Source organism: Schistocerca americana, chromosome 1, assembly GCF_021461395.2.
Source record: "Schistocerca americana isolate TAMUIC-IGC-003095 chromosome 1, iqSchAmer2.1, whole genome shotgun sequence".
Taxonomy (NCBI): Eukaryota; Metazoa; Arthropoda; class Insecta; order Orthoptera; family Acrididae; genus Schistocerca; species Schistocerca americana.
The window spans coordinates 333,447,115-333,462,148 of record NC_060119.1 but is presented as its reverse complement, the minus strand read 5'-3'; positions in this window follow the sequence as shown (position 1 = coordinate 333,462,148).

The window sequence follows — 15,034 nt, the reverse complement described above, 5'->3', positions numbered from 1 at the left end:
CGATCTGGAATTAATGTCAGCACTTATCACTAATTATTTGCCTCCAGCGTACATTACTATGTCTCTGATATAGTCTGCGTACCGCTGTATTTGATGGCTGTATTGGGTGTACAGGGATGCAATAACCCATGTGACGTTCCCATTCGTTATCTCTGTGGTAACTAAGTGTTGATTGCATAACTGTGTTAGATTAATTATGTTATAAGTTCTGTTTAAAATTTCTTTTGCAGCCTTACAGTCATTGCTGCCTGTTATTGTGGTAGCATGTTTTGGTAGACATATTAGTTGCTCATATCTATTATAAGGTTCTTGTAAGCACATGATGTCTGCCTGCAAGTCTTGTGCTATTTCAAAGGATTTCCCCGCTTGACTGTCGTACTGCTTTTTGTACTATGTTGTAAGATATTTATTTTTTGTCTATGTGTTCTGAGTGTTTTACGTGTACCTAAATATTTACTACCTGCCTGTGAGTAATCGAAATATGCTCGTCCGCGTGCTCTAACATGATCTACATATTTTTTGTCCAAGTCTAATGATTCAGACCTGCGCAGGCAGACCTGGAGCATGAGGTCGAGCAGCGGCTCTGTTGAAGTAGGAATATTTTCTGTCCTTAGGACGATTCTGTCTGTCTGCTCAGTTACTGGAAAACAGAGAGAACCTCCCTTCGGGTGTCGCAATCTAAGTAGCATCCGCTGCGCTGTCTGCAGTATCTCTTTTTTCTTTAGCCTACTTAAAAGTAAGTTAAATTCTAAATTATCATAATTAGGTGTAGCTGGCATGCTGTTGGTGCCGGTTTCTGTTGCGGTTTCTCAGGTGGTGCTAGACGAATTGTGACTTGGTGTTGGTTGCTGATTGGGAGACATTTTAAGATCTCCTTGGGATTTCACACGGTTAATTTCGTTTTGTCATGCGCTTCTTCAGTGCTTTTTGTCTTCACACGTTTTTCACTGATTTTGGTGGTGCTTGCTGGTGTGCTGTCGGCGAGGGTTGTGATTTGTGTGGGACTGACTGTATATGTTACGTTGTCTTTGTTGATATTTGGAGTGGAGGTTGTTTCTAGACGCACATTGACACCGTTGCAAATGTGTCTCCCTCAGATTTGTGCTCATCTAATTTGTCTAGTTTTATAAGTCTGGGTCCGGTAGTTCTGAGTTTTGTATTGGTTTGTGGCCTGATTGTTTCGGTGTGTATAGATTCAGGGTCAACGTGCTGTCTGCAGTATCTCTTTTTTTCTCTAGGAGTTTTGCCTCCACACGTTTTTCATTGATTTTGGTGGTGCTTCCTGGTGTGGTGTGGGCGAGGGTTGTGATTTGTGTGGGATTGACTGTATGTGTTATGTTGTCTTTGTTCCTCGTTGCTTTTGCCCGGGGTGAACAGTGCCTCCCGAGACATTTGACTGGTTTGATGTACTGTTCGCATTTTCGTGTGTCGTAGGGTTTTCCATGTGATGATGATTCTGGCTTGTATTCATCTTGTGTGTGTGTGTGATGTGATGTACTTCGGTTGGGAGAAATTGTGAATGAGTGTGTCGGTTTTGTTCGTACATTTTCTTGTGCACAGTACATGTAAGCTCATCTTCCAACTCATCTATCCTCTGCGTTAATGTTATTTGGAAGTTTATTCAGTGGTGTAATTGTCTTTTAATTTGCTTTGCCACCTCGTAGTGGATGGAGCCACCGATTGTCATGTCATGTATATATTCTATCGTATTAATACAGTTATCCTGTAACGTCGTTGAGTGTGTTAGGGGCCGGATGAGTTCATTATCGTAATTCTCCGACTGAAAATTCATTTGTCTTCTCCGGGGAGTTGCTCTTTGGTAGCTTCTCTGTTATGTGGATAGTGATTTGTATTTATGTGTTAAGGATGATTGGCTTTGGATGTTCGTGTTTCTCACGTTTGTGACGATTTTAGCTGCTATAGTCTATACTGTCCAGGATCCGGTCACGCAATTGTTTATAGGTCTGACAATCACCTCTTTTTGTTTGATGGCAGACGCGGCCTCTGTATTTGCAGGGGATGCAGACACAAACCTCGGACGTGCACTCAGTTCGCTTGTGTCCTTGGTTGCCGCACTTGGCACACGTAGCGTCGGCCTTTCTGCAGGTTTTTGTCGTATGTCCTAGGACACAACACTTGAAACACTGGTTTACTACTGTATAGTCTTTCACAGAGAGTGATTCGAAGTCTATGTAGACTCTCTGTCTTCGTGTTAGGAATCTATACAGGTGTGGGCTGACCTCCAGTATCTGGTGACTGAAAGGCTCTATTTTAAACCTTCTTTTGACTTCTCTGCCGAAGTCGTCTTTCGTGGTGTCACCGCTTAGATTCTGCTCGTAAAGGCTTCCTATAAACTCCTCGTCGGTAAGTGCATCTGGTACGTTATATAGTGCCACGAGTGGCTTGCTTTTTCGTGGTTCTTCGCAGACAATGGTGTGCAGGTCTTCAGTCTTCTCTATTATTTTTTGACAATCCTCCTGTGTTTCCGTTTTTACTGTAACTGCAGTCTGGGTGGTTTTTATTGACTTGATATGTATATTCTCTTTTATGAGATTTATGTTCTTGGTGACTGTCTGTCGAACAGCGTTGGCGTCTTAATTTCCTGTTGATTTGATACATAGGGTTGTGGCCTGTTTTGTTTTAACCTGTTCTGTTCTTCGAGCCTCTTTGGTTTTGGGCTTTATTGTTCAGGCGGCAGCATATGTCAGTGTGTGTGCTTGTGTTTGCGCTTGTTGTGTGACTATTAGTTAATTCTCTAATTTGTTGTTGCAAGTCTTAGTTCGAGACACTGAGTTCCCTAGTTTTGTCCTCTTATTTCTCAAACTTCTCTTGCAAATTGTATTTGTAAGCTTTGACTGTACTCGATGCTCTCTGTAGTTCAAGTCTTAATCGCCTATTTTATCGTTTAGGCGGGACAGTTTAGCTTCAAGGCTAGTTATTTGGAAAGCTAAGGGAAACACTTCGTCTCTAATGACGGTTAACAGAACAGATGAAACATGCTTAGCTTTTAACTCTACTCCTATTTCGCTCAGTACTTTGTCTATGGCTGCTATCTTTTGACTGGGGGACACAGACACAAGTTCTTCCTCCATGAGTTCCGTTCCGGGTATGAAGTTGATGGCTCAGGCTAGCGTCTTACTCAATGCTTTCCTACTTCTTCCGTCGGCCTCTGGTGTGGTGGTGTCGCTACTTGGTCGGCTGAAATCTAGGACCGAGCGTAGGCAGGGGGTTGTTTATCAACAACAGGGAACACAGCTGGTGGCCACTACTGCTGACGTCGACGGCCAGCGCGCCGTTGACGCGCTGCACACGACGAGCGCACTAGAAGTACTTTAATCACTCTCTCTGTTTTATTTACAGTACCTAATGAGCAAACGAGAACGGACTATGTAAGATAAAACTCCAGGTATCCGAGAATTAAATATCACTGTCCACAATCAAATTTTTACCGAGAAAACTGCATCTGAATGCTGAGCCACATCGCAATGCAACCGACTCAGCGGCTATCTTGACTCGGTACGGGGTCGTAGGACACACAGTGCAAACTCTCGAAGCCGGTGGTAACAGTCAGATGGTAGATGCGTGAACCAAAACACCTTCAGCTAGCGCTGCCGGTGTGCCGGTTCTGCTTCTTGGGACACTTAGGGTAAGATAATGTATTGGTACTGGGCTGTAGCACGTGGTTGATCTTTCCCAGTGGCCTCTAATCTCTTTGATTTGGGCACACTACTTATCTCGGAAACACAGCATCCGCAACTCTTGTTAACAGTTCTATCAAATGGCAGCTGAACTTGAATAATAACATATTTATATCCACGACAAGTTGCCAGACATCTACCCTGGATGTAAAAACAGGCAACGAAAAAAGTTCGAATATTGCGGAAGACCATTTCCTTTTATAGTTGTATTGCAAACTTCACTCATTCTTAGCTCTCAAGCACACTTTATGATAAACTTCAGCTCTTCGGCAATAAATACTTGTACTTCTCTCAATACAGTTTAAAAAACTTAGCATTGAAAAAAGTTTTTTAAAAGGTTGCACTTGGAGGTCAATATGAAATAGCTGAAAAATATGGAACATGGTTGCAAAAATGGAAAAAAATAATGTAAATAAGGCAAAAACGAATTTTATGAAGACAAAATATAGCTATGAGATTGATCTTAATTTAAACTCTTAATAGAACTGACATACGAAATTTGAATAAAAACGCCTTCAGTTACAATTTTTTCGTATTTTATTAAATTACACAATGTTTTTCGGACCCTGTGGGTCCATCTTCAGGTACAAATCGTCTAATGTATAATTTACATTTGCTCGTAAGTGAGGTGAAGTTCATTTTCCTGTAATGAGAAAATCAGATGTTAGGTTTTGTATTCCGCTAATCAAATGCAGAAAATGTGTGAGAAAGAGTGGGAAAAAAACAGTGAAAAACTTACAGAACAAACAAGAAAGAACAATTTTAACCTTTAGAGGTCGGCCTATCTTGGTTAACTCATTCTCTGTTGCACATCTCTTCGCTCAAAATTTTTACACATTTTAAAAGCGCGTCACAGACGTAGTTTTACCTGATTCGGTCGAAGATGAAGTTTATCACATAGTGTCAGAGATCTGAGTTTTAAGAAGGTGACATGTGAAAGAAATGAATTGTAAAATAAGTTTTTAAAATTACTAAAGTAGCTGTCACTAGCGAAATCTGCCTGTTCATTTGACATAGATTCAGGATTTTTTATTTTGTGGAAGTATATTTCCAGCTGTTCGAACAAAGTTAGTGTCTTACCATGGGCTCCATTGTGTATTTCCTGTCCTGTTGATGATGTGTTTGGTTTCTAGTGTATGCTGAGCAGTAACTGATTTTTGAAACTGATTGAGTCTGAAAGCACTCGTGTATTCTTGGAAACGGATTTTGAAATTTCTTTCTGTTTTCCCTACAAAGTAGGCAGGATAACTGGAAGCGTAGTGTTACCTGTTTGTGATGGGTTCGCAATGTTTATAATATGGGGCCCAGGTATGGGATGATGGCAATAATATTTTCTCTTCTTTATTAGTGTGTCAATTTGTCTTATTTTTGTGTACAAATTATCATTTGTCTTCGCTGTGTAGCGATTATTTACGGCAATACTTTTCACTAATGCTGTTTTATTTCTTTTATTTTATTTACACGTCAAGTTCCGTAGGACCAAATTGAGGAGCAAATCTCGAAGGTCATGATACGTGTCATTACATGAAATTACAACATAAAAGTAATAACAGATAAAAATAAAATGTTCATGAACCCGAAAAATGTCACTCCGTAAGTTTAAGTAAACGCAATCAACAATACAACAAGAATCAGTTTACTTTTACAAGGAACTCCTTGACAAAAGAGAAGGAGTGACCCATGAGGAAACTCTTCACTTTCGATGTGAAAGCGCGTGGATTACTGCTAAGATTTTTGAACTCTAGTGGTAGCTTATTGAAAATGGATGCAGCAGTATACTGCACACCTTTCTGCACAAGAGTTAAGGAAGTTCGATCCAAATCCAGGTTTCACTTCTGCCGAGTGTTAACTGAGTGAAAACTGCTTATTCTTGGGAATAAGCTGGTATTGTTAACAAGAAATGACAGTAAGGAATATATATATTGAGAGGCCAATGTCAAAATATCCCGACTTGTGAACAGGGGTCGACAAGAGGTTCGTGAACTTGTACCACTTATTGCCAGAACCGCCCGTTTCTGAGCCAAAAATATGTTTTTAGAATGGGAGTTACCTCAAAATATAATACCATACGACATAGGCGAATGAAAATAAGCAAAGCAGACTAATTTTCGTGTCGTGTGATCACTCACTTCAGATACCGTTCGAATAGTAAAAATGGCAGCATTAAGTCTTTGAACAAGATCCTGAACATGGGCTTTCCGCGAAAGTTTACTGTCTATCTGAACACTTAGAAGTTTGAACTGTTCAGTTTCACTAATCATACGCCCGTTCTGTGAAGTTTAAACGTCAGGTTTTGTTGAATTGTGTGTCAGAACCTGTAAAAACTGAATCTTACTATGATTTAGCGTTAGTTTATTTTCTACAAGCCTTGAACTTAGGTCATCAACTACACTATTTGAAACAGAGCCAATGTTGCACATAACATCCTTTACTACCAAGCTAGTGTCATCAGCAAACAGAAATATTTTAGAGTTACCCGTAATACTAGAGGGCATATCATTTATATAAATAAGGAACAGAAGTGGCCCCAACACTGATCCCTGAGGCAACCCCCACTTGACAGTACCCCACTCAGACCACACATCACAGCCATTCGTAACATTGTGAGTAATGACTTTTTGCTGTCTGTTGCTAAAGTAATAGGTGAACCAATTGTGAGCTACTCCCAATATTCCGTAATGGTCCAACTTCTGGAGCAACATTTTGCGATCAACACAATCAAACACCTTCGTTACATCAAAAAATATGCCTAGCATTCGAAACCCTTTGTTTAACCCATACTGTACCTCACAGGGCAATGAGAATATAGCATTTTCAGTTGTAAGCGACTTCTAAAGGTGAACTGTTCATTTGATAGCAAATCATGTGATATAAAATGATCAAATATTCTTACATACACAGCCTTTTCAATAGCTTTAGCAAACACTGATGGCATAGAAATAGATCTAAAATTGTCTACATCATCTCTTTCTCCCTTTTTGGAAAGAGGCTTCACTACTGAGTACTTTAATCGTTCAGGAAACTGACCATTCGTAAAGGAAAAATTACAAATATGGCTAAGTACAGGGCTAACATGTGCAGCACAGTACTTTAATATTCCGCAAGGCACACCATTATAACCATGAAAGTCCTTAGTCTTCAGTGATTTAATTATTGACTCAATCTCCCTCTTGTTTGTATCACAGAGGAGTATTTCAGACATCAATCTCGAATAGGATTTGCCAAGAAAGTTGTATGATTCCCTGTAGAAACTACATTTTTATTTAATTCACCAGCAATGTTCAGAAAATAATTGTTAAATACTGTATATATATCTGATTTATCAGTAACAGAAATATTTTTACTATGAACTGACTTTATACCGTCAATCTTGTGCTGCTGACCAGACACTTCCTTCACAACTGACCATATGGTTTTAATTTTATCCTGTGAATTAGCTATTCTATTTGCATACCACATACTCTTTGCCTTCTTAATAACATTTTTAAGCTCCTTACAGTACTGTTTGTAATGGGCTACTGCAGCTTGATTGTGACTACTTCTAACATTTTGATATAATTCCCGCTTTGTTCTATATGATATTCTTATCCCACTAGTCAGCCAACCATGATGCCCATTACTGCTGGTTCCCCGTTTAGAACGTTTTAATGAAAAGCAACTCTCAAAGAGCATAAGAAATGTTTTAAGGAAAACATTATATTTATCATCTATGTTATCGGCACTATACATATCCTGCCACTCTTGTTCCTTGACAAGGTTTAAAAAACTCTCAGTGCAGTGCCGTGATAAGTCAAATGAGTGTACTATGTGTTGCACGGGCCTAAAGGCAACATGCTTGTGTGCAGCGGGATGCCACGGGATGGCCTGATGAGTTGTCAATTGTTATATCTGAGCGTGTGTGTTGTCTGTGCTTGCTGAAGTTATTTTTGTTGGAGGAAATGTATGCTTCTGTGACCTCATTCTCTACTGCGAATTTGCCGGCCGCGGTGGCGGAGCGGTTCTAGGCGCTTCAGTCCGGAACCGTGCGACTGCTACCTTCGGAGGTTCGAATCCTGCCTCGGGCATGGATGTGTGTGATGTCCTTAGGTTAGTTAGGTTTAAGTAGTTCAAAGTTCTAGGGGGCTGATGACCTCAGTTGTTAAGTCCCATAGTCCTCAGAGCCATTTGAACCATCTACTGCGAATTTCAAATGTTTGTGGAAAGAACTGAATAGTGAAGGCACGAGGTTCGTTCAATAAACAATGCAACACACTTTCTTTTTTTTTTTTTTTTTTTTTTTTTTTTTTTTTTTTTTTTTTTTTTTTGAAAGCAGGTTGGTTTTATTCATGATTCCTCATTCTTTTGGCTGCAAAACGCTATTTTTCAGTGTAATATCCGTTCAGTGCGATGACCTTACGCCACCTTACTGGGAGAGCCGTATGGCCACATGGTAGCAGTCTACTAGTCGATATCGAGCCAACGTCCTGCTGCATTAAGAATCTCCCCGTCAAGAACGTACTGCTTCCCGGGGAGTGCATCGTTCATAGGATCAAACAGATGTAAATCCCAAGGTGAGAGATCAGGTCAGTAGGATGAATGAGGAAGAACGGTCCAAAGAACTTCTTTGAGCTCCTCTCGGGTGAACAGACTTGTGAGAGGCCTTGCCTTTTCATGGAGAAGGAGAAGTTCATTTCCATTTTTGTGGCACAAACACGCTTAAGTCGTTTCTTCAGTTTCCTGAGAGTAGCACAACACACTTCAGTGTTTATCGATAGACCAAGAGGGCAGACATAAAATAGAATAACCCTTTCAGAAACCCAGAAGACCATTGCCACGACTTTGCTGATGCGGCTTTGAACCTTTTCTCCAGAGGACAGGTGGATTGTGTTTTGTTTCCGATTCGTGGTGACGAACACATGTTTCACCGCCTGTGACGATGTTGGGTAGAAAGTTGTCACGATCAACTTCGTAAGGTGTAAGATTTCCGCACAGATGATCCTTCGTTGCTCTTTACGGTCTTCTGTCAGGCGGCGACTAGCCCAGCGATCACACACCTTTCAGTACCCCAACTAGAGGACGAGTGGGTCAGCATTACCAATAGAGACGTCCAATTGGGCAGCGAGGTGTTTGATTGTGATCCGTCCATTAGCTCGAACGGGAGTGTCCGCGCGTTCCAACAATAGAGAAGTCACAGCTGTGTGCGGTCGGCCAGCACGCGGGAGATCGGACAAGTCCTCGCTATCTTGTTGCGTTGATGACACACGCCTCACCCAATGACTCACCGTGCTTTTGTTCATTGCTCAGTATTCGAAGACATTCTGCAAGCGCCTATGAACACTTGCGATTCTCTGGTTTTCCTCCAAAAGAAATTCAGTGACACCTCTCTGCTTGGAAAGCACCTCCTCTTTTGTGCTATCGTATAGTTGCAATGTATTGTACGTTTATTTACTTCAGACAAAGTTCTGAAACTATTATTTGTCTATGTAGCAGACCTGATTCGTTTTATATTCATCTATGAGCAGAAATCATAAGTCTAATCTTTGTTCTCAGCACCTGCATAATGACTTTTATGGAATACCCTGTATTCCACATGGACCGATGTGTCGTATTGGACTTCACAACGTAACAACTGTATCCATAGCTAAAAATCGAGCAAATGCATAACGATCTTCCACTCTTTTATTTTACAGAATTGCATGGTTTTAATCGTTGGTGTACAGTTCCGATAACTATTTCATATTTTTTAAAACTTGCTTCCAAAAATTTTGTCAAATTACGAAAACAACTCACACAATTTATGAAGACGAGCTTAACTCGCAAAGAGCATCACGTGAACATTAGATCATGCGCCTCCTTGTATCGAGCACCGCTCTACGGATGAGAAACCACATAGTCCATATTGCCGGACAGTTCCATCATACCTGAAGTTCTGTCTTGTTTTCTGCAACTGAAACTCCCATTTAATAAATTTGGGAACTTGCTGTCTGTTAACAACAGTTGCCGATGCCCTGTCTCCGAGAAGAGGAGCATGTTAAACAAAATAAGAAACGATTTGTCTAGCCATACTAACGGTTGTTGCTTACAAGAAATGTGGCGCAGTTGTCTGTGTGATAGCCGGTCGTGGTAGCCGAGCGGTTCTAGGCGCTACAGTCTGGAACCGCGTGACCGCTACGGTCGCAGGTTCGAATCCTGCCTCGGGCATGGATATGTGTGACGTCCTTAGGTTAGTTAGGTTTAAGTAGTTCTAATTTCTAGGGGACTGATGACCTCAGCAGTTAAGTCCCATAGTGCTCAGAGCCATATTGTCTATGTGATATATGTGTTCAAAATGGTTCAAATGGGTCTGAGCACTATGGGACTTAACATCTGAGGTCATCAGTCCCCTAGAACTTAGAACTACTTAAACCTAACTAACCGAAGGACATCACACACATCCATGCCCAAGGCAGGATTCGAACCTACGCCCATAGCGGTCGCGCGGTTCCAGACTGAAGCGCCTAGAACCGCTCGACGACATCGGCCGGCGATATATGTGTGCTTCCTCCCAGGAATACATTAGGTGGCAACAACAAAACAACTTCCACTAAAACTGCTTGCATGAGCAGACAACATGCTGCTAAGGAATACTCTATTAAGACAAGTGTAATCATATGAAGATGGACATGATAGCCCGAAACCGATAATGACGATAAATTAAAGCTTTTTCGAAAGTATTTGTGGGTGGTTGCCTTCGCCATCACAAATCCTTAATTTAATTATGTCTTCTGACCGGCCACAAAACTATTTTAGACCATTTTCATAACAGCGCATGACGAATACATGTTTTCCTGATTATATGTACATACTTCAGTTGATTTTGTGGCGCAATTCATCAAATATGTAGCATTCCAGTATGCTATCCGGAAACCAGTCGACTGGATGGATGTCTAATTTTCCGCTTTCCAGCTCACTTACTCAGTTGGCAAGCGTGTACAACGTGGTGGCACATTCACGCCAGCTTAAACGCTTTGACAGTGATACTAATCCCCCTATTACGGAAATTAGGCTAATCTCATGGCCGGTGGGGCATAAATTGTTTTAAAAAGTAAGTCATTCAGTACGTTAAAAGCATTTACGTGTACTAATGCACGACGTCATGGCAGTTTGTACCAGTCCGTTGAACTTCATGGTACAAATGCAAATTATGTCTGTCGGATAAGCGGAAACTGCCATTGCAAATATTTCCCTAAACAATACGTTGCACAAGAAAATATCATAAGAAGTGTTATCACACCAAGAAAAAAGACTGAACGTCACGCAATAGTTCAGCGAATCATTTGGAAGCACGTAGCTACTTCGCAGTTTCCTGTAAACCGCGTCAAAATCGCTCACTATCCCTAGCGACGTCATAATCTGCAATTTGTTAATTATTTATTTATTTTTGGTGTGTTTAATCCTATTTTTAAGAGAGCAGAACGAGAAGTTGTAGAACACTTGGATTGATTTCCTTTTTCAGCCTAACCCCGAATATCTGAAAATGGAAAATATTAAGGAAGAGAGCCCTGTTTGTAGATGAAACGATTTGTGGTGGTTATAACAATGCTTTCTTGTCTACAAGAAAAGGAAATTTGTATGTTTTACACCGCAATACCAAATACATAACTGTTACGGGACGTTGCTTTTGTGACGTGAAATGTGTTCCTCTCGAAAGCACAGGTTATTGCGAAATACGAAAGTCATTACGCCAGTCATTATCTCTATACAGTTTGCTCCACACGGACCAATAAATGAAAGCGGAATGTGAATTCGAATAAATCGTGAGGAAAGTGTTAAATAAAACACAGAAAATTATTTTACTCAACAGTCTCGCTGTCAGTGCTGAATAACATGAACCACCTTGCTTTAAATATTAATTAGTTCTTCATTAGTGATTTCTGAAGCCGTTATTTCAAATGATAGTTGTTCAACATGTGACACACTATAACAATGTAAAATTCTTTTTTTTTCAGATGTTTGACAGGAAACTCTGACAGGTTGTTACTTTGAACCTTTCTGAAGTGCTTACGGAACTGGATTTTTGTGGTGTCGTAGTGTGTACCGCAAAGAGCAGCTCCACGCGTAATTATTTATTCTCATTGGTTTCATAATATATTTGGGAATTGCTATCACTGTTCACAAACGCTGTTCTTACTGAACTTTTGGAACTCTCTCCAGAGGAATTACTTCCTCCCTGTCGCAATACGCAAGCACGCATTTATCTACACAGCAGTGAAGTAGGTATTTAAGTCCACAGGCTTTCGTAGTCTGAACCCCTAGCAGAACTGCCAGATATGAGACGACGACCCCTCACCCTCCCCCTCCCCCACACATACATAAAACTATTTTTCTACAATCTTCCTACGCAGATTCAGCAACTTTTTGCCATTGTAAGCATGTTTAATAAAACTGAACATTGTCGGAAAATATTACTTGTGTATTGAAGGAAAATACTGGACAACAGACAAAAAGTATCAATCTAGTAAATGAAGTACAAATTGTGTAAACTTTTAAAAAATGAAAGTAAACCGAAACCTATGTCTTATTGTTTATGGTATACACTGTATATTGGTTTCAGTATGACGTATAATAAAAAGCAGATTTTAATTGTTCCTCATAAATTATAAAGAAGGTATTAATTTTTAATTAAAAACCAAAGTAAAGAGGTTATAATTAAGAGTTGCGAAAATATCCCTCTCGAGTAACTGTGTTTTACTACAATTATCCTTTGTGTTCCCTTGCTTTGAGCAAAACAATATCATTAATAAAGTCATTGACGTAAGGTTCAGCAGCTGTGTCTTACTCCATCGACAAAATAACTGTTTTGATAGTCTGCTTTCACTCACACTCGACCTTAAGTAAGCAGTCACTGGCACCGTCTTAAATATCCTCAAAGCTATTTAAATATTTCGATAAGCGTATCTTAACCGTTACTTTGGAACAAAGACTTCAAGATATCCAGCTGTAAAGCTTTGTCGATGCTCATCGACAGCTCTTTTACCTGCAAATTGAAAGCAGCTGTTTCGTTAACCTGCGCAGCTGCATCAGTATCTTTACAGGATTTGGTAAATTACAATACATACCCCTCCAACCTTTTCCGTTTGCTTCCGGCTTTGTCTCACTTTGGTCTTCAGTCGACAGAAATCGGCAAAAATTAGAAGACTTCCACCAAACCGCGCATTTTCTTCTGCACCTACTCACCAACCGTTACTGCGGTATCGAAGCGAAAAGTAGGTGTCAGCTGTGTGAACCAAGCGCACTGTTGCCTCACCAACCACGTTAAAGACAGACGTCCGTTCGATATCAGTCGTCTCTTTAGGGTTCTTTTGGACGAAACGACACTGTAACAGAGATACTGTGAAAATACGGTGGGTTTACAGGAAAGGGCCTAGGTGAAGCTTCTCGTAAGCAGAAAATAGAAACACGAGGACTACAACAATTCACGTACATCTGTACCTCCCCCAGTTAATTCTTGAGCCGACTAACTTTTTTTTCACTCTCTCTGCACCCTTGGCTTAACCTATCTCGCCGCACCCTCGATACGCCCCTCTCTCACTCATCTAGTACTTTCTCCTCTTTGGGGTAGTGTGTGGCGGAGTGTGTAGCCTTTTGGTGTTTACTCCACTTGTTTACTTGTGTGAGTGATTTTTTTCCTATGATTTTGGGATGTCTGTGTATTGTGATGATTAGACTGTATGTGTCTGGCACTTGCCTGAGGTTGGTGAGGTGATTGATTTTTAAGTGTGAAGGAACGGAATTAAGAATTGGACATGGGGATTTTTCCCTTCGACTTAGTCGTCATTGGACGTTTGTGCTTGCCGCGGACATGTCATACCGTCCTAGGGAGTGGATGAGGTCGTTTCCAAATCTGGCAGAGTTTTCATAGAAAACCCTTGCCGGATCTTGGAAACGCTCTTTGAGAAAGGGGATTTCAGCAGCAGGGTGCAGATCGTCTGTTGGAAACTCAAAAGGTAGATGCAGCGCCCTCCAAGGTAGATGCAGCGCCCTCCTGAGGGCGCGGTTCTGCAGCCTCTGGAGTTTGTCCCGATGTATTTAGCCACGTATCCTCAAGCAGGGCACGTATATTCCATTATTGGCCATATAAGTACCTGTACACGTTTACCCCTATAGAGTAGGGAGCGGAGCTGGTTGAGCTCAGGATAGGATAGAGGATGGACATTCTAGCACAGTTGTGGACCTCGTCTATGTGAGGCTTCCACGTAAGGCGAGAGTCCAAGGTTACGCCAAGGTACTTAGCGGTTCTGTGGCAGGGTAGTTGGGTTCCGTGTAGGTGAAGGTGGAGGGTCTGACGGCGTTGAGGGGGTCTGCATCTCCCAAGCCTCCGGGTGAACAGCATAGCCTGTGTCTTCTCTGAGTTGATGGTGATTCGCTAATGACAGTCCCAAGTTTCCATGTCATCTCAAACCCTTTGTAGCCTCTGAATAACCAGGTCCTTGTCCACATTGCGTGTGTAGAAGGCTGCGTCGTCAGCATAATGTTCGGTGTGCACCAGGGTGGCTGTGGGTGTGTCCATAGTATACAAACTGTACAATACGAGTCCCAGAACCGATCCCTCTGGCACCCGAGCACGGATACGGGTACGCCCCTGCGCAATCGTTGTAATTGGGGGGTAACATCTTTTGGTGGTTAAGCCGCATCATGTTTCAACTCCTTCTTCAGCACCCGACGTTTCCTCTGCAGAGGTCTTCTGCAGGAGTCTTCTAGTCCCCCCTATTACCCGAACAGCGTCTAAACCAGTGTCACATTCACTTAATAAGAAGATGTTTTTCCGCGCTTGTTCCGAAAAAGAGAAAAAGCTCCACCGTTCTGGCCACAGATGTGCAAATTGATCACGACCGACTGCTGTGTCATCCTCACCAAGGGCTCCATCGAGACGCGGCATGGGGAGGCGTGGCTCCAGCAAACTGCCCTCTCGAGCGATGTCGGTTGAGGAGACCTGGTGCCGCTACAGCTCATCCAAGTAGCTCCTCAGCCGGCATCACGAGACTGAGTGCACCCAGTTCCAGTCCTCCTCTCCCGCATTGCGTGCTATCTGGCCTACCCAACAGTAGCCAGAAGAACTTTGTGCAATGACTCCACTTCTTTGGAAGAAGTGCGGGAAAACACCCTTTCATAAATGAACGCGACAGCAATTTTCGGTAGCGTTAATCTAACAGGAGACACGCATAGACTCCTGAACAAGATTCCAGCAGATGGGTTGATACGTCGAGCGTGGAGGAAAAAGCTGGAAGGAAAATGATACGGCCTAATCACCCAAAAAATTGGAATTTTGTGGTAAGTTCTATGGGACCAAACTGCTGACGTCATCGCTCCCTAGGCTT